The sequence below is a fragment of the Centrocercus urophasianus genome, unplaced genomic scaffold (genome assembly GCF_019232065.1).
Source record: "Centrocercus urophasianus isolate 14NV4802_14NV808 unplaced genomic scaffold, USGS_Curo_1.0 seq_1, whole genome shotgun sequence".
Taxonomy (NCBI): Eukaryota; Metazoa; Chordata; class Aves; order Galliformes; family Phasianidae; genus Centrocercus; species Centrocercus urophasianus.
Genome location: NW_024884141.1, coordinates 2,574,929 through 2,597,123, shown reverse-complemented (window position 1 = coordinate 2,597,123; position 22,195 = coordinate 2,574,929). Strand labels below are relative to the sequence as shown.

The following is a 22,195-nucleotide window of genomic DNA, read 5'->3' as shown; positions in this document are numbered from 1 at the left end:
CTAGATTGTTATATTCTAATACTGATTGTTTCATTGAGTAACCTTATGTGACCTTGAACAAATTTATTCTTCCTGTTCTCCACAGAACATATGTAAAATAGCTTTAATCCAGATCTGTATTACAGAGTTTTAAAGTCATAATGAATATTTAAAATGCTTTCACAACTTTAAATGCAAGGTATCATACCTGTTCTTACAGTTGTATGGTATTATGCTGTCTGAAAACTCTAAAGCATTTTCAGACTGTATTGAATTGTAGCTATGCCTGACCAGAAACACATTTCGTCATTCCTTAGCTTGAATGCAGACAACCATGAAGCATCAGAATCAGAATCAGAGAACCACAGAACCATAAAATGATTTGGGTTGAAAGGGACCCTATAGACCATCCAGTTCCAACCCCCCTGCCATGGGCTACTTGCCACCCAGACTGGGCTGCCCATGGCCCCATTTCACTTGGCCTTGAATGCCTCCAGGCATCAATGGAAATCAATATGTGGTTGTCACAGCCTTGAGAAAGCAGGGGAAACAAAACATGGTCTCTCTGTCTGATGGTGTAGAAGAGGTCTCAGAAGAAAATCAGTAGACGAGTCAGCATTAATAAAATGATCTCGTAAATTTCTGGTAGTCACCATACGACTGTGTATGAAATTCTAGTTTAAACAGATGAATGCAGACAGAATGAAAAATTCAGGTGTACCGTGAAGTTCTCTGCTTTCCTATACATACTTGTGTGTTTGTACTTACACACTTATGTCTTTTTACCCAAAGCGGTATTTTGACTTCACAAGAGAATTTTTTCCCTGCATTTTCATATTAAACACAATAGTGATGCTTGAAGTAAACTTAATTTTGCGAAGATTATTATACAGAAAGGATGAATTCAGCATTCTGATTTGCAAAATAACATGGTACAACTTGAGTCAAATTATGCCAAGCATAAAGCTTAAAATAAAAATGTAGGTATTTGTGGAAAGGGCTCAGATACTGAGAATTTAGTGTGAAGTACCTGATGATGGATTTGTAATGTGAGTAATTTGCAAAGTGAGTAATTCCTTTGGAAGGTCCAAAGGGCTCTTAAATGTGAGTGGTCCTTTTATCCTTTTCTTGAATTTTCCCCGTGTTGGTACTTCTTTCCTCCATGTACATCTCTGCTTTTCTTCCTACTGACCATCCTTTGCTACATCTGTAGCCAACGTTGGTATTTTTGATAGCACTGTTGCAGTAACCTCAGCCTCAACTGACTTTGCTGAGGTGGCACCCAGGTCCCACCACATCCACTCACTCTCCACCAGTCCCCAGCACTCACCTGTGTGTGCTGGCTTTGGCTGTTTCTCATAAAAATCCTTTTTACTCACCTTGAAACCTGGCCATCCCTCACAGTGTTATGCATGATGTTTTTCAGATTTCAGATTGTTTTCTGTCACATGTGGCAATTTTTCATATCACTCTGGTCTCTCCAGTTAGATGAATCTCAGGCTTGTCATTCACCTACACAATGTAACAGAGAAAAAAAATGCAGAATTTGAGATAAAGTGTGTACTCCAGTTCCAAATTCTGCTTCTGAAGTTTATTGAAAATCTGATGAATTATATGAAAAGTATTGAAAGAAGTATAGAATTGAAGTGATTTAGATAGATAACATATTGAGACAATGATCATTTGTATTACTACAGATGAATGAATTCCCTCTATGTGATGAGCTGTTAGTCATGCAAGTGGTATATTAGCTGATCATGGCTGACTGTTTCTCAACACAAATAACACTTTCGTAATGAAATAATGTGGCATTAAGTGATATAAAAAGTTGTCTGTCTTTCTCTGTAAGATTTAGTGTCTGTATTTAATTTGGCTACCTAAAGGTTAGTCAAATAATGTGATTATTGCCAAATATTAAAATAATTTATTAGTCAGATAAGAATAGCCTTTTGTCTTTAATCAAATTGCCTTAGACTTGCTCTGAGGGGAAAATTTAAAAGAGGCTAAGGACAGTTGTTCCACTTCACATCTATGACTCAGGCTCCCGTAAGTGCTTAGCAATAACTTTACCATTAATGTGATGCAACTGAGAATCAACTTTTTCAAAGGCAATATTTTGCTTTTGTTGATAATTAAGAAGGTATTTAAGTAAGATCTGTTTTGTGTGTAAATGAGGTCAAATCTCAGGACATAAAACTTAGCATCAAGAGTTCTATCCACAAGGACACTTTTAAATATTCTTGCTGGTCAGGTAAGAGTTTTCTCCTCATAAAGCAAATATTGAGCTAGACAATGCATGCTGAAATGAGTGTTCTCAGCACTTCCTGTTAGAGCCCTTAGGCAGTTCTTCAGGCATTTCCCCCACTTTGCTGTGCTGCAAAACTGCTTATTTTCACATGTAGTAAATTGTTGATTGATTAATTATATAAAGCTTATTATAAATGATTATTTGGGAGGGCCAGATTTGTCTCACTTGAATAATAAGTTGTTTGTTCTGAAGCCGTGCTATTGTCCTTCACCTTTCACGATGATAATAAGACAAGAATAATCACATTACCCTCCCTTTTTGGCTAACTCCAACTTCTCTGATGCGTATTAATGATCAGGCTTTTATTTCCATACAAAGCCATAGATCTTTATAGTTAGAGAGGAATGGGTCATTTCCTATACAGGATGAGAAAGAACAATTGTGCTTTATAAAATAGAATAAAATAAATTAGCCCAAATGCTTCAGTACAATCCTGTTTGCAAGTACCTCTTCAAGCCTTGTGATTTTGTTACCACAAGTGTCTTTAACTTCTGCATGTGGTCACTGGGATCTGGGAAGCAATAGACTGTGATAGATTCTGTACACTGCCAACAGCTTAGAGAAAGTGTTTATATAATTTATTTGATTATATTGTGTCTCAGGTTCCAAATAGTGAGCATGAGGAAGAATTAACTTTCATCTTTAAATAGCATTTAGAGATCTTTGGTGACACATGCAATATAAGTGAAAATTATTATAACTAATTATTATCAATTTGGGGAAATAGTATTGTTTTCTTCATGGTTTAATTAGTTCTGTTCCCCTGGTCCTGGATCTTATTTTTTTCCTCTTTCAGTTTGTGTTATTCTTGTTTCATATCAAGAACATTCTAATTTTACCCTGATAATTTTACTCTGCTTCATTTGGTTTCCTTTTAGAGGTCTGTTGATGTCAATAGCAGCATCGGTAAGGGCCAAAGCTTGTTAAGGAACATTAAATGGTATTGGACCAAAACTCCATTATCTTTTCAACCCGAATAAGGATGCGAATTCTCACGAGATTGATTGTGTTTCTAGTCTGTTCATAATTAAAATTAACTTTTTTATAGCCCACAGATGTGATAATCTGATTTTCCTCAATTCTGTTTGTCTATGTGGGCTAGACTCTGGAAGCTCTACTATTTAGTTGGAGATCCTTCCTATCTAGGAGATTGGAAAAGCAAGACTGTAAAATGTCTTCATATGTGGCACTCATGTAACAAAGGTGTACATTATAAGTCTAAAGAATCCTACCTCAGGAAGTTAGAAAGGTATTGATTTCTGGAACAGCAAGAAACTGGGAAGCCTAGGTCTCTGAAGGCAATTTTTTCTTGTCCACCTAGCCACAAGACAAATATTTTGGATATATTATTCCTTTTGAGAAGAGTACTCCCCCATCACAACCAAGTTCTGCCATATTTTGATTATCTGTTTTATGTGTATTTAAATTCTTGGCAGGCAGATTTCATGTAGAATACATGAAGTTTAGTGATCGTCCTGATACTCTGAAGATCTCCATAGCAGTATAAAGAACTAAACAAAAATCAAAAACAGTCCATAACCTCACTAAAATCACATGATCTGAGATGCTTAGTTTTGAGGTGGTTGTTTTATAAATTGTTGTGCATCATTTTAGTTCTTGTATTCTAGATGCTTCTATCTTGATTGAACGTTAAGTTTCTGCATAAAGCACTTCCTTCTTCACAGTCTGATGGAGTTCTTTTTGCATAAACCAGGAGAGCTTTTCTTCCTCTTTCACAGAGGACAGACTTCTCATTCCCACAGATGCCTTTCATACAAATGCTGGAGATCTTTGAACTTCTAGGCTTACCTTTCACTATGGCAGTTATTGAAACACGAGTTCTTGAAGACTTGTTTATCGTGGGATTATTGAATCATGGTACATGGACTTAGGTTGGAGGGGACTTTAATGCCCATCCAGCTCCAACCTCCTGAGTTGAGGCATCCACAGCTTCTCTGGGCAGCCTGTGCCAGTGCCTCACCACATTGGAATTCCTAATTCCAATTAGGAATTTTCTCCTAATATCTGATCTAACTCTCTCCACTTTTGGTTTAAATCAATTCCCCCTTGTTCTATCACTGTCTGACCATGTAAAAATGGATCTACCAACTCAGTCACTAATATTAGATGTAAGTCATTGTCCAAAGGCTGCCAGAGGCCCAAAATCTCTTTGTCCAGGACCTTCTACTACTGCTCGTTGAGATACTGATGATTTACTACGTGGGTGGGGAGGCACTGGAACAGGTTGCCCAGAGAAGCTGTGTATGCCCCCTCCCAGGAGGTGTTCAAGGCCAAGTTGGATGGGCTTTAAGCAACCTGATCTAGTGGGAGGTGTTCATGCCCATGGCAGATGATAATTAGGGTCCCTTCCAACTCAAACCATTCTGTGATTCTATGATTGTACATAAGCCATCTGAGTACAGTGTTTTTCTGGAAAATATTTACAGATAACTGTGGAAAATAAGAGTTAAATATGAAACAAAACCAAAAGTAGAACCTTTTAAAGGTAGGTACTATGTTCCGTTTTAGCTAATGCCATCATTTAATTAGCTTGATCAGATCAGAACATTCTTATTCTTTCAGAATAGAAGTGAGAAACAAAAAACAGGATAGAAGTTAAAGCACATACTTCTTCTAAGATTCTCTCTTCTTTAAGTTTTTACAATGTGAAAGAAGTCAAGGTGGTTAAAAATGAACCTTTCTAACACAAGGATGCTTTCTGTCTCTTTCCATTGAACAAAAAGCCTAAAAAAATTGGAAAAAAAAATCATTCAACTGAGGTTACAGTCACAGTTAACTGGAAAAAAAGAATTGGATTTGTTGGCTTTCTTATAATTTCAAAAGAAGAAGCAATCAAACTTTAGAAACGAACGTTGGCTTGCAACAAATAATAGGACATAGTCTAACCTTTTAACCTTAAGATATTTGTAGTGTAACAATATTTGTTAATAATTCTTCAATTTCACAATATTATAAAAGAACATTATGCCTCAGGATATATTTCTTGCTTATTTCAAGGTGATTTATTTTGTGTGTGAGAAGTAAAAGAAAAGGGCGTTTTTCAAGTCTAAAATGTTTCAAGGATGAGTAAGGATGGCTGAGCAATAAAAACTTATGGTAGGTAGGTCTCTGAAGACAGGAATGGGTGAAGAATCAGGTGAAGACAAAGGAATAATCTCCTTTTATATTAATGCTTCTGAATATCCTTTAAGATTTGGTCATTTACCTGCCTATAAGAAATATATTTTAAGCTGCCAGTGGACAGCAAGAATGATAACATTAATGGATAAAGGAAGAGTAACTGATGTTCTGTAGCTTGACTTCTATAAAGCCTTTGACACAATCCCACAACAAATTCTTATCTCTAAATTGGGAAGATATGGATTTAAACTATTGACTATTCAGTGGAAAAAGAATCAGTGGGATGGTTGCAGCCAAAGGGTGGTCATTACTGCCTCTAAGATCAGGAGGAAGCCAATCACAAGTGGTGTCCTCCAGAGGTCTGTCATGGGACTGATGCCCATCTAGTGACCTAGAACTGTAATTGAATGTACCTGTAGCAAGTTTGCTAATGACTAAGCTGAGCACTATAGTTGATATCAGAGAAGGAAGGGCTGTCATCCAGAGGTAGCTAAGCAAGCACGAAAAATGGTGCCGTGTGAACGGAATGAGGTTCGACAAGGCCATGTGCAAGGTGTTGTACTTGCATCAGATCAAACCCAGATATGTGCACAGGATGAGAAGAACTTGAGTGTAGCTCTGCGGAGAAGGACTTGTGGGTTCTGGTGGATTTACGTGATCCAGCAGTGTGTGCTTACCAACTGGAATTGTATCCTTGGCTGCATCAAAAGAGGGGTGGCAGCAGGGAGAAGGAAGCGACGGTCCCTCTTTGCTCTGCCCTCATGGGACGCCATCATGGAGTACCTCATCCAAGCCTGAGGTCTCCAATACAGAAAAGATGTGGAGCTGTTGGAGTGGGTCCAGAGGAGGGCCATGAAGATGCTCAGAATTGCTCAACCTATGTTGACAGAACTGGACTTGTTCAGAAGAAAAAGCTCCAGGCAGACCTTATTACAACCTTCCAGTACTTGAGGGGAGGGAGACCGAATTTTTACATGATCTGATAGTGATAAAGCAAGGGGGAATGCTTTTGAACTAAAAGAAGGGGTATTTAGGTTATACATTAGAAAAAAACTAGGTTAGATGTTAGAAGGATATTCTTTACTCAGATTGTGGTAAGGCACTGGCATAGGCTGCCCGAAGAAGCTATGATGTCTCATTGTTGAAAGTGTTCAAGGCAGGGCTTTGGGCTATGTTGTCTAGTGGGATGTCCCTGCCAGTGGCAGATGAGTTGAGTCATGTTCAGCACGTAAAGGGAGAGAGGTGACAAGATTTGCAAACTAGATGATCTTTAAGGTCCTTTTCAACCTAAGTCATCCTATTATTCTATGAATGTAAGCAAAACAGTTACTATGTAGTAATATAATACTGTAAAGACTGACAGCACATATTCCAAGGCAGCAACTGGATTTTTTCTTATTATTCCATCTGTAACACTGTGTCCTTACTCTATAGTGTTTTCAGGGCTAAAACACTGTATCATAAATGTTTTTTTATGCTTTATTATTTTGAACCTCCAATCTCCCAGTGTTTTTCACCTTTTTTTTTTTTTATTCCATCATAAAATCACAGATAGGTTGAGGCTGGAAAAGATCTCTTGGTCCATCAGCTCCAATTCAGAGCAGGGTGCCCAGAACCATGCCCAGACAGCTTTGGGATATCTCCACAGAGTAGATTCCACAACCCCTCTAGGCAACCTGTGCCAGTGCTCAGTTACTCATACAGCACAGAAGTGCTTCCTGGTGTTTAGAGGGAACCTCGTATGTTCCTGCTTGAGCCCACTGCCACTGGGTACCACTGACAATAGCCTGGCTCTGTCCTCTTCGCAGCCTCCCTTCAGATATTTATGAGATCTATGACATCCCCTTGAGAATGCTCTTTATCCAGGCTGTGCAGTTTACATATTAAAGTGGAGTAGATAATGATGAAAGACAATAATGAAGCACCATGCGACAGTAAAGAGTGAATAGTGTGGTTTTGGATTCTCTGAACATTAATCTAGTTATAGATGCAACAGACAGTACCAACCACATTCTCCACAGATACAAACAGAAATCTTCTTCAAGACTTTAAAATCCTAGATTGCTCCCATGTCATTCCTCTGTTGTTCTCAGGGAGAATTCTGAATAATTTATTTTAGCCAAAAGCAGGAAATTCTGTAGGAATGCAAAAATTCATTACTGTTATGAAAAATGACAACAAGCTTATCACAAATCCATTTCCCTTTGAAACCTTTAGGTGCCAGAAATCACCTTAGAAGTTTCATGGGAAAGTTTAAATATATGATCTATCCGAAAGGAGAGAAAAGATGGAAAGAAATCAGGCTCTGGTTTTTGAATAGGATGTTGTCATGCCCGTTAATGTTGGCACAGTGGGAAAAACACAAATATTTAGTGGATTGCTAAAGAAATATCGTGAAGCATATTGCAAAAAGAAAAAGAAAAACAAACACAGAATTACATTTTTTTTTTCTCCCTTGTACATCACAAAAAAATCCAGCAAGCACAACTCTATTTTGTTTGCTGAGCTTCTATCAGGATTTATTGCTTTAAACAGCTTATACTGGGAGGAAATCAACATAGCATCACTAGGCTTTGTACAGGAGCCATACTTGAAACCTAAAAAGTGTTATTAATACTGCAGTAAACGGCAGTGTTAATGTGACAAACATGCTTGTATTCACTCACACATAAACGCACATTTGGACACACATGAGCATTGCTGCCATCACTATAGACGTTTTCCAGCTGAAAGGCTTAATGTTATTTTTACTTATGAACCTCAGTTATACAGTTTGCTACAGAATTCAGTTAAAATTATCCACTTTTTTTCAAGTGCTTTTCAGAATTATAAATCATTTCACTTTCTATGGGGACAGGCAGATATGCAAAGCAGCTCTTCCTATATGGACCAAAAATGCCCGGTGCATTCCAAATCTTCTCAAACATATTTATTGGAGAATTAAAGCTGTTTGCTTGTAACAAATTGGAAGTCTGTGGTGCAAAAATATTATGCATAACCTTCTAAATCGGATTAACTGGTGTTCTTTCTTTCATACCATAAATTCCATTGGGAGCATCTGTTCAAGGCAATGCCTGATGACCTGGCACCAGATCAGAAAGCTTCCTGCTCTCTGCACAAATTTTGGAATCTGGTCCAAGTGGGAGCATCATTACTTACACTCAAATCTCTTTTACACTGTGATTAACAAGCTGTGATACCTGCTCATTGCCGCCCATTAGTCCTTGTACCACTTGAGCAGCCAGATCTGGTATGATCAGCAGCCTGGTCTTCTGATTTTGAAATGCTAATACATTTCATAACACCAGCATTAAGCACCACTGTGGCCTTTTTTTTAAGCAAAAGAACCAGTACAGTTTGTGAGGGAATTAGAAAAGGGGTCTGGAAAATACTCAGAAGTTTGTCACAAAAACCTACCTCTTTTTTAACTTGTATTTCTTTGAATTTGACTAGAGAACTATTTTCTGTGAAAATAATGAAAAAAGTACTGCAGAAGTTTCTGTTTAAAACCGAAGATGAGTAAGAAGGAAAGCATTGGAGTCTTCATATACTAAAATAGGAATAGAAAACGAGCTTTAGATGTAAATGCCTCAAAATAAGGATAAAGGTGAAATTTTGTTATGCTCTTTGGATATGGAAGTGTTCTTTCTTTTCCCTTATGATAAAGGTATCTATAGACTACATATATGGAGAAAGTCTGATCTGATATACACTCTGACAAACTTGATCACAAATAAGCAATACACTTATCAAATAATGCAGACTTCTCAGATAATGTCCCATCTTCGCACTTCAAGTCAGACAACATGATGACTGACTTATCTTTTTATTTTTATATCTAAATGACTTATCATTATCAAAGAAAAGTGCATTTCTGTTAACGAATAAGAACAGTGGAGTTAGACAGGGGTAATAAAATCCATTTATGTTATAAATTTTGATAAATTATGGTTACATTTAGATAAAAGAGAAAAAAAAGTAATTAGAAAACACAGTATGCCTAACAGAAAGTGTTTGCAAAGAATGACAACTGAAAAATGTTATGGCAGAGTCTATGGGTCACTGCTAAATCACTTCAAGTTTGAAGATTTGATAAATGATAAAATTTGATTAACATGAGCTTTGATTGTAACTTCAATAGCGAATGGCACAGCTACTCTGTAATAAACCCATTAAATTTTCAGAGCTGGTGCTGGGACAAAAAACCAAACCTTTTCTGGTCCAAAACCACATTAAAAATATGTGTCAAAGTGTGATCAGTGTTGTCCATTGTCCGATGTCCATTGTCCAGGCTATACCTGAACTACTACGTCCAGTTCTAGACACAGCAGTAGAAAAGAGAATTGAACATACTGGAAAGAATGGTCACCAAGAAGGATTGAAGGATTTTCTTATTAGAAGTGGCTGAGAGAAATGAAATTGAGAGACTCAGGGAGATCTCATCAATGTCTAGAAATATCTGAAGGGAGGATGCAAAGAGAAGGTTTCCTTTGAGTATAAAGAATCACAGAATCGGAGAATCACAGAATTGTAGGGGTTGGAAGGGACCTCCAGAGATCATCGAGTCCAACCCCCCTGCCAAAGCAGGTTCCCTACACCAGGTCACACAGGTCAGCATCCAGGCAGGTCTTGAACATCTCCAGAGAAGGAGACTCCACCACCTCCCTGGGCAGCCTGTTCCAGTGCTCCGTCACCTCACTGTAAAGAAGTTCTTGCGCACATTTGTGCAGAACTTCCTATGCTGCAGTTTCCGGCCGTTTCCCCTTGTCCTGTCTCCACTCACCACTGAAAAGAGTCCAGCCTCGCCATTCTGCCCCCCACACCTTAGATATTTATAGACCTGGATCAGGTCCCCTCTCAGTCTTCTTTTCTTAAGGCTGAATAGACCCAGTTCACTCAGCCTTTCTTCATAGGAGAAGCACTTCTTTATTGAGCTGGTGACAGAGTTATAGAGCATTGGCACAGATTGTCCTAAGAGATTGTGGGATCTCATCCTTGGAGATCTTCCAAAGCCTCCTGGATGTGGTCCTGTGCACCCTGCTATGGGTATCCCTTCTGGAACAGGGATTGGGCCAGATGGACCAGAGGTGACTAACACAGTGGTGTCAAAATCTTAGCTAGGGATTCCAAGCACTATTTAATATCAAGACTATTTTACTGATAAAAGTAGCAGTAAAATGTACATGGGTGAAGGATAAAATTTTTTCACTTTTCTGACATTCCCAGTCAACCCTGAGACTTATGCCTGAAAGGGAGTGCATCTAACTTGGGGCTGAAATCCTGAATAATGATGTAATTTTTTTGTACTCCAGAGATTAAGGCTGTTTTTGTTTTGTTTGGCTCTGTTACTTATTTATCTTCTTTCTCCTCTTGCTATTTACCCCAGGGATTTTCATAGAAGGCATTTTATAATGAAGCACTTCATTTCTGATGAACACTTTAGAAAACTCAGAGTCAGTTCTTTAAACAAATCTATAAGGTTCACAAGAATCCTGTGAGACATTGGTTTAAAAAGGGTGGATATGCTGAATCTCTGAGAAAACTTTATTTATGGATAAGGAAAGAACCCTTTTGATACCTCAGTTTGTTCTCTGTCTCTTCTTCCTTTTACAGCTGTGATAGAATTAATTTGAGTAAATATATAGTCTATAGCTGTAGTCAAAATTAAACTGAATTCAGGCAGGTTTGGATTTCAGATTTCTTCATTAAAAATATAAAGTAACAGACTTTTGCCACAGTCATTTAGACCTAATTGTAACACTTGTGTATACCCCTAAAAGGGATGTAATATTAGTAATTGTATAGACTTCTTTAATATATGTCTATTCTAGAGTTAAAATAAAAATTAGCATCAGAGAAAGCATCAGAGGAATCAAGATTCTGATATTCTAAGTTCTTAATATTCTAGTTAAGAAGGAACAATAAATGTTTAGGAATTCCTAAACAGTTAGTTGTTTTCTAAAGAAAAAGACTGAAAACCATTAAAGCATTTTATTTAGACATTGCAGAAATATTTCATTTTTATGGCATCACTGTGATTGTTTTGGATAATCTCTACTTCCATCAGTTTGATGGAAACGTAATGCATACTTTACAACACAAAATAAATTTACCTGTGATATGTATCATACATTATAGTGCACAATAAAATCTCAGTCATATTATTTTGGTCTAAAGCAAATAAACTAAAAAAGATAGGCTGACATTTCTGTCATGATGAGAATATATTTTTTTTTCCCTCGAAAAAAATGAAGCCAAAGTCAGTACATGCTAAAAGTGTATCTATTTAAAAGGAAGGGAAGGAAGGGAAGGAAGGGATGAAGGAAGGCAGGAAGGCAGGAAGGCAGGAAGGCAGGAAGGAAGGAAGGAAGGAAGGAAAGAAGGAAATTCAATCTTCTTTAATCTTTAATTCAGGCATTTAAAATGCAATTTGCAAATGCTTTTGTATAGTTTGTACTGTGAATGAACTTGTTCTCTACTCCTTTATTTTTCCCATTTTCTTGCTGAAAGTACTATTACCAGTGACACATTTAGAAGTGCTGGTGACTACTTCTACAGAGGAATATTAACATGCTAGACACTGAACAAACATTAAACTAAAGCTTAGTTCTTAATTCAGGCCTTTTAAGATCTTTTCTTGCAATGTAGTTTTATGGATTTATTTCAGGTAGGGGAAATTATTTTTCTTTGAAAAACAGTCTTTTTACTGTGAAAAATTGTCTTTTTCTTGCTAGTAGTTACCCTAATTACTTTCTGTGTGAATTGTATATTTAAAATGTTTGCATTTATACCTTATTGTTGTAGGAAGCAGATGGTAATCATGTCCCGATTTTTCATTCTTATATTTAGAATGTCAAGTCCCATGACAACTTCTGATGAGCTATTAGTGAACATCATGCTGTCTCACATTTTATAGTTGACAAGAGCCTACACATGTAAAGATGGAAGTTCTGTTGGCACAGTCAGTTCAGAAAATGTTCTAGTGTGATAAGCAAGACTAAATATAATTTTAGGAAAATGGATAACCACCACCAAAAATTTAAGAGAACTTCCCAGATTACATTCTGACATGGAGTTTAGGCCATCCACAGGAGGTTCAGGCTCACACTCCATCATCAGAGATAAATGAGACTCTATTTCTGCCATCCTTTTTAATAGTCCTAACAAGAGAATATTAATGTCTGTTTAAGGAATGGAGTTCCAATAAAAATAATTCCCATCCTCAACCCACAGTAAAACATTCAGAAGAGTAAAATTCATTTCAAACTGCCCAAACAGAGATCACTTTTATTTCCCCCCAAAATCTAAGCTAGCTTAGTTAATTAAAAAATTGAAGATAAAAAAAATTCACACATATGCTTTTTTTATATGCTTACTAATTCATATGTCATTTCAAAATCACATTGTTTTCTTTCTGCATTTTGTAACTATCTTCTACTCAGTGTAGAATTTTTTTAGCTGAAGGATGTTAAGATGAGCTAGTTTCTTTTCCCAGCTAAACATATCTAGCCAACTAAATAATACCTCTGGAAACCTTTGCAATATTTCTATACCATGACTGCTATCCTCAGTGTTGTCCAGCTCAATTTCATTCACAACTTCCATCAACATTGTTTACTTCCTTTTCAGATCATTAATTAAAAACATCAAATATGATAGATGCCAGTGTTTAGCACATCAGATGAGGCCATAAGTTTCTCTGCTCTTGAGCATCTCACAGTCAAAAAGAGTTTCAGATCCTCTGATCATTTCACTGTCTGCTCTTTGGCCCAAAGTTTTCTATTCTGTATCTTTATAAAAAAAGTCCAGCATTCCAGAATAACCTTCCAGCACCTATGGACCATATTAACAGACTATGGGAGTACCTAACAGTATTTTCCAAAGCACATCTTCTTTAGTGTCTGTGTTATCTTGGAAATCATGCCAACTAAAGGGTATAAGATGGGGGAGATCTAGCCAAATGAGCAGTCTTCCTGAGTGCTCTGAATACTCATTATTCTGGTATGCCAAGTTACAGTATTGATTCTTCAATTTCTAAAACTTGCAGTGTATCTTCAAACGTGATAAAAATGGTTCCCTTTGCTCCACCCATTCCAATATAGGCATTCAAGTTAAAGAGAGTCATAGGCAAACCTGGATACAGTGCTACAAGCAGGGCCTCATCAGAGTAGAGTAAAATAATCATCTCCCTTTTTTGCCAACAAAATTTCTTTTGATGCCTCTCAGGATATCATTGGATTTCTGGAATGCAAGCATACATTGACAGCTCACATCAAGCTTTTCATCAACCAGTGTTGATCAGCAACCTAAGTCCTTTTTCTCATGGCTGAACACTTGTCCATTTCTCATACAAACTGTACTGACTTTTGGGATTGCCTCTATGCAGGTGTAGAACCTTGCACTTTGCCTTGCATGCTGTTCATGTGGGTTCACATTGAAGGGAAAGACTCTTTAGCAGGATCTTTAAGCATCCCTTCCAACAATGTTATGATTCTATGATTCTATGACATTAAAGCCTTCCTGAAGAAAATACACTTGCTCATGAATGAAAAATATGTCATAAATTCTTAGCACATATTACTCCAGAGTGAAGAGAAGACAAGTGTAATGCTTGAGTGTTCTTACTAATATAATGATGTAGTACATAGTAATGAGATGGAGAACAGGAATGTCTTCTTAGTCATTTGATCCCGAAAAGAATCAACATGGCTCTTGCAGTCCATGTCAGGATGGATTAATTTCATTTCATTAATTTCATTTCCTAAAGGAAAAGTTCTTCATTATTTTTTTCTTTTCTGTAGCTGAGTGTACTGTGGGAAAGTTTTGCTACTCTGATATTAGACTTGTCAACCCCCTTGCCACAAGCAAGTATACCTTCCAGTAGGTCAGGTTGCTGAAAGTCCCTTCTGGTGTGGCACTGAACACTTTCAGGGATCTGGGAACCCACATCTCTGGGCAACATATGCCAATGTCTCACCACCCTCACAGTGAAAAATTTCTTCCAAATATCCATTCAGAATCAACACTACTTTAGTTTAAAACCATTATCCTTTGTCCTATCACTCCATGCCTTTGCAAAATGTCCCTTCCCAGCTTTCTATCAGGCTCCCCTTAGGTACTGGAAAACTGCTGTAAGGTTTCCTTTGGAGTCTTCTCCAGGTTAAACAAGCCTAGGTGTCTAAACCTGCTCCAGCCCTCTCAACATCCTTGTGACCCTCGTCTGGACTCACACTAACAGTTCCATGTCTTTCTTTTGCTGTGAGAGCCAGAGCTGAATGAAGTATTACAGGTAGGATCTCAATCACCCTTGACCTCCTAGCTGCAATTCTTTTATTGCAGCCCAGTATATCATTGGCCTTCTGAGTTGCAAGCACATATTGCCTGATCATGTTGAACTCTTTCATCAACCCGCATTTCCAAGTCCTTTTCCTCAGGATTGATCTCTATATATTTATCATCCAGTCTGTATTGATGTTTGGAATTACCCTGACCCGTAATCAGGACCTTGTGCTTGGCCTTGTTGAATAAGATTTTCATGGGTCCACCTCTAAAGCATATCAAGGTCCATCTGGATGGAGCCTTTTCCCTCAGCAAACTTGCTGAAGATGCATTCAATCCCTCTGCCCGTGTGACAGTATCATATAAGTCCCAATACAGAATTCTGAAGGACTTAACTTGCCACTGGATCTGAGACATTGACTGTCACTGTTTGGATGTAGACATCCAGCCAATTCCTCATCCATCAAATAGTCCATCCATCATATTAATGTCTTTCCAATTTAGAGACAAGAAAATTGTGTGGGACTATATTGAAAACTTTGCCCATGTCATCAACTTCTCTTCACTTTTTCACCAATTCTGTCGCTCTATAGTGAAGGACACCAAGTTAGTCAGGGATTATTTGCTGTTTTTGAAGACATATTGTGCTTTAGGAAACATTGGTATGTCCCCTTCATGTCATCCTCATAAAAATCTTTTGAAAAGCATTCCTGATAAATGCAAACAGTCACAGATCTGTCTTCCAGTTACCACTGTATTTATGCATGGATTTCTGATTGTCATGGATGCTCTGAGAGTTCATACTGGGACAGGAAGCCTGCTTATCCCAAAAGAACAAGCTGAATATGAATATGCACAATCATTTAAAATGAAATTAAGGTACTCTCTAAGAAACAGTCTTGTTGTCATCTACAATTACTGTAGGAAATACTAGGTGTGATTACTAAAACAGGTGTTAGACATACGAAGTAACTGTTTCTATAATAAACATGGTGTGGTTATTGGCAGAATTAGGCAAATATGAGCTTTCATGAGGGTCCTGTTTCTTCATAGTGGCTGGTATGATGCTGTCTTTTCGATTCCAGAGAATTGAAAACACATCAGTGCTTTAGTTTTGCAGAGCAGTAAGTTCACCAAGTCAAGGATTTTGGCTTCTTGTGCTGCCCTGCCAGTGAGTAGGCTAGAGGTGCACATTGACTTGGAGCACAGGTCTTATGAGGAACAGCTGAGGGAACTGAGATTATACAGTGTGGAGAAGAGGAGGCTAAGGGGAGATCTTGTCACTCTTTAAAACTACCTGTAAGGAGGTGAGTTGGTGGTTAGCTGCTGTTCTGGGAAGCAATGTAAAAGGCTTTATTAGTGTCTAGGCAGATTATGTCTACAACTGGTTCAACACCGCTTTGGGAGGGACTGTCCCTATGGGCAGGGACACCTCACACTAGACCAGGTTACCCCATATCCCATCCAATCCAGACTTAAACCTATCCAGGAATGGGGCATCTGTTAAACTTCTCTGGGCAACATGTTCCACTGCCTCATTACTCTCATAGAGAAGAATTTCCTCTTTAAACTTAATCAAAATCTACCCTATATATAATTTAATTAGATATGGCTTTGCTTTTTGTATATTATGTTACGGTTTAATCTTGCAGGCAGCTCAGTGCCACACAGCTGTTTGCTCATTTCCTCAGTGGGATGGGGGTGAGAATTCTGAACACCTGTGGGTTTAGATAAAAGCAGTTTATTAGGACAGAAAAGGATGAGAACATAATAACAATTATATATACAAAATGAGTGATGCACAATGTAATTTCTTACCATTCACTGACCAATCTCAAATTAGTTCTCAAGCATCAGCTGCCCTGTTAAGGCCAACTCCTCCCCAGTTTTGTTGTTCACAATGATGTTATATGATGTGGGATAAATTTTTGGCCAGTAGTTGTCCTGGTTCTGTCATCTCCCAGCTTCTTGTGCGCCTTCAACTACCTCATTTGGAAAGCAGCATGAGAAGCTGAATAGTTCTTGCCTTAATGGAAACACTGCCCAGTAACAATGAAAATATCAGTGTGCTATCAGCATTATTCTCATCCTAAATCCAAAGCACTGTCACAATGAAGAAAATTGCCTCTATCCCAATAAAAACCAGGAAACGCATTCTTTACTAAAATGGTCTATAAAGATTTCAATGAAAACTTCCTGAAAACACCTCACGGCTAGAACTTACAAAACTCACAGGGAGGAGCCCCATTACTTACTTAAAATATATTGAATTTTTGAACATCATTGTATTTAATTTACTGGTTTTGAAATAAAAACAAACTTTCTTATTCAGAATGCATATTTTTATATTATATCATAGAAGCAACAGGAGGCTTATGCTAAAATGATAAGATAGTCAATTCTGAAATTAAATATCATTTCAACAAATTACTTCAATCATGCTGAATTGATTCTTAAGAAGATTAGAAGCAGGCTTTTTTGTTTGGCCAGTATTTTTGAGATTATTGAAATGTTTCTTGTCCTTAAGTGGAGAAAAATAAAAATCTCAAAACTGTTCACAGAAAAGGAAAATAATTTCATATCTAGTATGATGTCATAGTAAGTAATATTCCATTATAATGACAGCATTTGTATTGCACTGTATTCATTTACAAAGCCACCAGATATACTGTGAATCCTTCTGTGTCTGAGTTTTATGAATACTGAATACCAGCATTCATAAATCCTGTTTGAAGAGCTTACAATTTGAATAAAAAATATGACCACCCAAATAAATTGATGGTTCTCCACGATCATATGGATAGATAAGAACAGAGTCATAAATACAGTCATCTGTTTTTTGTGTCCCTTGGAAAGCTTCAGCTGTTGGGTCACACTCTCCATATCACTTCACAGTAGTCTGTGCTTAAAGAAGGCAGTAACAGCAAGATTTAGGAAAGAGTAGGTATCTTTCTTAAATGAATCATGGAGAATTTTTGCCATGTGCCATGCCTTTGCTGCTTTATAGCTGTCTGATAACTCTTCAAGTCCAATCAAAATTAGCTGGTTGCATTGCTCATGCAGTCATTTCATTGCAAAAATCTTCTATTGACATAGTCATTTGGCCCTTCATGGGGTGCAATAAACCAATCTTACAGAATCATAGAATGTTTTGAGTTGGAAGAGACCTTAAGATCATCTAGTTCCAGCAACCCTGCTTTTGGCAGGGACACCTCCCTCTAGACCAGGTTGCTCAAAGCCCCATCCAGCCTTCTGCCAAAGGAAGAAAGAAAAAAACTTCTCATATGTAAAAGCTAATTGCATATAACAGGACAAATTTGCGTTAAGAGGGGGTAGTGGGTAGATACTGCTTGTGTTTTGCCATGATTAATTTCAGGTGTAGCAGTCAGAGAGGCTTCTAACATCACAATCTGAGAGAGACAATACTACACATTACCTCTCAGGAAGATCATCTTGATAATCCGTGAACATGTTGCCTTTCATAAATATCTTCAATTACTCCCACATGTATTTTCAAAATTATACCTACTTAGATTTTTTTTTTTTTGTATTTCTGGTGAAGTTCATCCTGTTGATGTAATAAGAGCAAATTAAAAAAAAAACAACACACACACACAAAAAAACCCCTGAAGGTTTATATCCTCTATCCTCTGTATTGATTGCAAAATATCTACTGAGAATTTTAAGTTGACTTTCTTTTCTTTTTTTTCCCATGGTTCAGATCCAGAATAAAATATTATTCTGTGTTTTACTCTTCACTATTAAAATTTTGGAAGTATTTCTCTGTGATTGATAGGCTTATTTCTAGCTAATGAATAGTATAATGTATACTTTCAATTTCTTGAGGCTGCTATTCTTTGACTTTCTGAATTTTTACGGTGAACTTCATGTCTTGAAGCAATTTTACTTACTAAATCTTCCATAAAGGCTGGTTCAATTAATGTCTCTTATAAGCCCAAAAATAATCTGATAACAGTATGTACATGCAGCAAACTATTATAGATAAGCCAACAAGGAAAAAAAGCCATTCTGTATTCCATAAAGAAATCCCAGCGTACTTTTAAAAATTATTTTTAGGTTTAAAACCTTGCTTTTTTTGCTGGGTAATGTAGTTATGTTCAGATGGTTCAATTGGCTCAATTGCTGGCAGGAGGAGCAGCAAGAGCAACCGGCAGTTTTCCTGACCCTGTTCTATCAGATTGAAGTATTATTATGCACTGTACTATATTAACCCTCATCTGGAAAAAAGCACAATCTGTCCTTGTTAAGCTTCTTAATAGCTTCTTTCTAGTATTGAATCATGGAAAGTGGAACTAACAGATTGCTGCAGTTGGACTATAGACTGGGAGACCTGGCTCAGTTTGGAACAAATTTACAACTTGGTAGCAGGGATAAGCATTGCTGATGCTGATGTAATCAATGGTTTTTATTTTATTTTTTTTGATTGCTTGTTTATTTAAAACATGCAGAAACATGTGAGAGCAGTTTTTGAATGTGGATTAATACCAGACATTCAGGTAGGCAACACGCAGGATTCAGGCTGGTATAAGAACGCAGCTGCCCATTGTTGCTATGAGTACAATAACGTGTTTCCAAAAAGTCACCAGTATCTAGCAGCTCTGATTATGCCACAAGCTTTCAAGATGAGATGGACGCCAGTACAATATAAGGACGCAGCTTTCCTAACACTGAAACAGAGATGGAATTTGGTGGTGAAGGACTATAAACTGACCGTACATCAGTTCTAGCTTTTGTTGTTTGTGGAAGATTTTTCTGATGAATTGGAATTAGACAAATAGCAGTAAATCAATCCTTCCCTTCTGTTCAAATTTTTTCTTAGGAATTTTCATTAAGTTTGTAAGTAGAAGCAGAATAGCTTCATGGCAAGACTGCCAGGTTGTAGGCAACTTCTGTCACGGGGAACTCACAGAAGATGTTGCACTGGTTCCAGATTTTCACTTAGAAGTGAAACTAAAAAATTGCTCTTCTCAACACAAATCCGTGCCTTGGCCAGACATATGCGTAAGCTCAAAAATATTTCTCATTGACTCCTAGAACTTGCTAAAGACAGGGAACTACCCTGGTGGTGGAAATTTGTTCTTCCTGTGTCAGTGTGGGCAATTTCCTATTATAGAAAAATAAAAATTATATTCCAAGAATCAAATATCTGTGAGAAACCCAGTTCCATACAGAAAGGAAATGCTCTCCACTGTGAACCTCATCTCATTCTCGAGGAAGTGATATACTATACTTTCCCTAGTTTTCCACTCCCTGTGCTATATGTGCACCTTTGTACACATACAAGTTTTCCACCAAAAGATCGCTCAGAAGAAATTAACTGTAATGTGTAATGCAAAGGAATTTAATAGAGAATTATTCCTTTATCCATCAAGAAATGTTCCTTATCCCCAAAGTATTACTCAAATTAAACATACATAACTCATCAAACCTCTAGTAAAACAGGGGAATTCACTATGAATAATTAAAGAAGTAGTGTTTAATCAGAAATGATCATGACAAAATCTCCACTGGTGTGTTTGTATGAATATCTTGAAGAAAAAAATATGGCTTTCTGTTTCCAACATGTCTCTCTTGAGTTCAGCCAGCTATAGTTTTCCCAGTTGGAAAACTCACTCACTTGCAGATTCAGAGTGCTGGGATGCATTTGTTCCAAATGTTAAGAAAGTCTCACTTTTCTAACTGGCCTTTGTAGTTCAGCATGTTTTCTCTCATTTTTGGTGAGGCACTGATTTCTGTATGGTTTCACAAAACCTCCCTGTCCTGATAAATGATGAGATGATAGTATTTGTGTAATGGAAAAGGCATGAAAAGAATTAATGTGTTTTATGAAGTGTTGAGGTTTTTCAGCCTGGAGAAGAGAAGGCTTAGGGGAGATGTGAAAGTGACCTTTCAGTATCTAATTCCTTCCTGCTCAATTGATTCTGTGCTCATCACAAGACGTACTACTTTTTCAGTACTGTAATTAAGCCTGTTCTTACCTTTATAGCAAGCTTTGGGGTAACAGTTTTGGATGTTTATAACATTTTTAAAGAGTTCAGTGTTTGGAACACTGAAGAGATCAAGCTCTGTAAGTCAGGAATTTTTCACTAACAATTTCTTGATAGAAAATGAAGTTTTCAGAATTTCTATTTCTTTGAGATATATTATGAATTCAGTTTTTTTCCTCAAACATCCATACTCTGCAGCAAAACTTGGTACAACTTTTCTCTGTTAGGGAAAGTGAAACAAAACATTTAATTTTGATCCAGACTGACTAAATAAGAATAACTTTAAGCAAAGTAATAACTCTAAATAAACTCTATTTCTTGTCAAACTGTCAAGTTGTACTTTAGATGGCCTCAGAGTCTGTGGAAGTTCTTTGTGACTGACCCCTATTTTTCCTCTAGACTGTCTTTTGAGGCTGTAATAAGTCTTTCATGAGACTCCACGTTTTTGAACTCCAGCTGAATTCCCTCAGCATCTCATGGGAATCACTTGATGCTGATACACCACAGGAAATTTTTGCCCTATGAGCCTGGCACATGAGAAAGCACTGAGTGTCTGATTTACAACTCCCAAGAAGCACTGCTACAAGAGTTTAAAAATCCACACACAGTTTGCAAAGTAATGGATTTTCCATCAGACCTTGTCACAGCTGGGAGGAAAATGAAAATTGGCGCTTATCACACAGGGCGAGCTGCATTTGAGTTGCCAGCCTCAAGATCTCAGTGATTCGTTTCTGATGTGACATGAAGTTTTTGCAATATTTCCTTTCTTCCACTCTGTCTCTTTTGGTTATTCAGATGATCTTTGAAGTTGAAATAGAGTCTTTTGTGTTCATATACTGGAACTTAATACAGGCTCTAAAATCTAAAAGCAATAGAATAGCTGAATCATAGAATCACCAAGATCAGAAAAGGCCTCTAAGATCATCCAGTCCAACCATCTACCAATAGAAGCAATTTCCTGTATGGGCAGGCTGAGTGATCCAGTGTCCAAAGTCACAAAAACAGATGAAGACAGTGAGAGTTCAAATCCTGTTTTATGACTCTCACTACTTTGCATATATTTTCACTATTGTCTTACATGCTGTTATCTATGCTGAAAAAATATTTTTCCTCACAGAGTCTTCTATCTGCACACAAACAGAAGCAAAAGATCAGCAGTTCATTGCAAAGGCATTGCTCTAACAAGCTCATTCAGTCTTATTAACATATTGACTGTGTTTTTGTGGAATAGTACTCTGGAGTTAAGACAATACTTTGGAGAAGACAGAGTTTCTGTCTCTAATTCCTTATGATTTAAATTAGACAAGAAGCAGATTTAGAAAGCCAGATGGAGGAGCACACGGAACCAGGAAGACAGTCCTGGTCAGTGTGATAGTAAGTGGGATCAGTACATCTACTGTTTAAGCACTGTGTTTTTCAACAGGCCTGGTAAAGAATGTTGTTGTGTTCAGATTTCATTATGAACAAACTTGTGTTGATA

At 37.3% G+C, this 22,195-nt stretch overlaps 1 protein-coding gene across 3 annotated transcripts in view; it reads left to right on the top strand.

The window, feature by feature from the left end:
* The window catches only part of GRM5 (glutamate metabotropic receptor 5), a 228,018-nt gene that overhangs the window by 77,922 nt on the left and 127,901 nt on the right, over window positions 1-22,195 (top strand). The gene's annotated exons all lie outside the window — the stretch shown is intronic.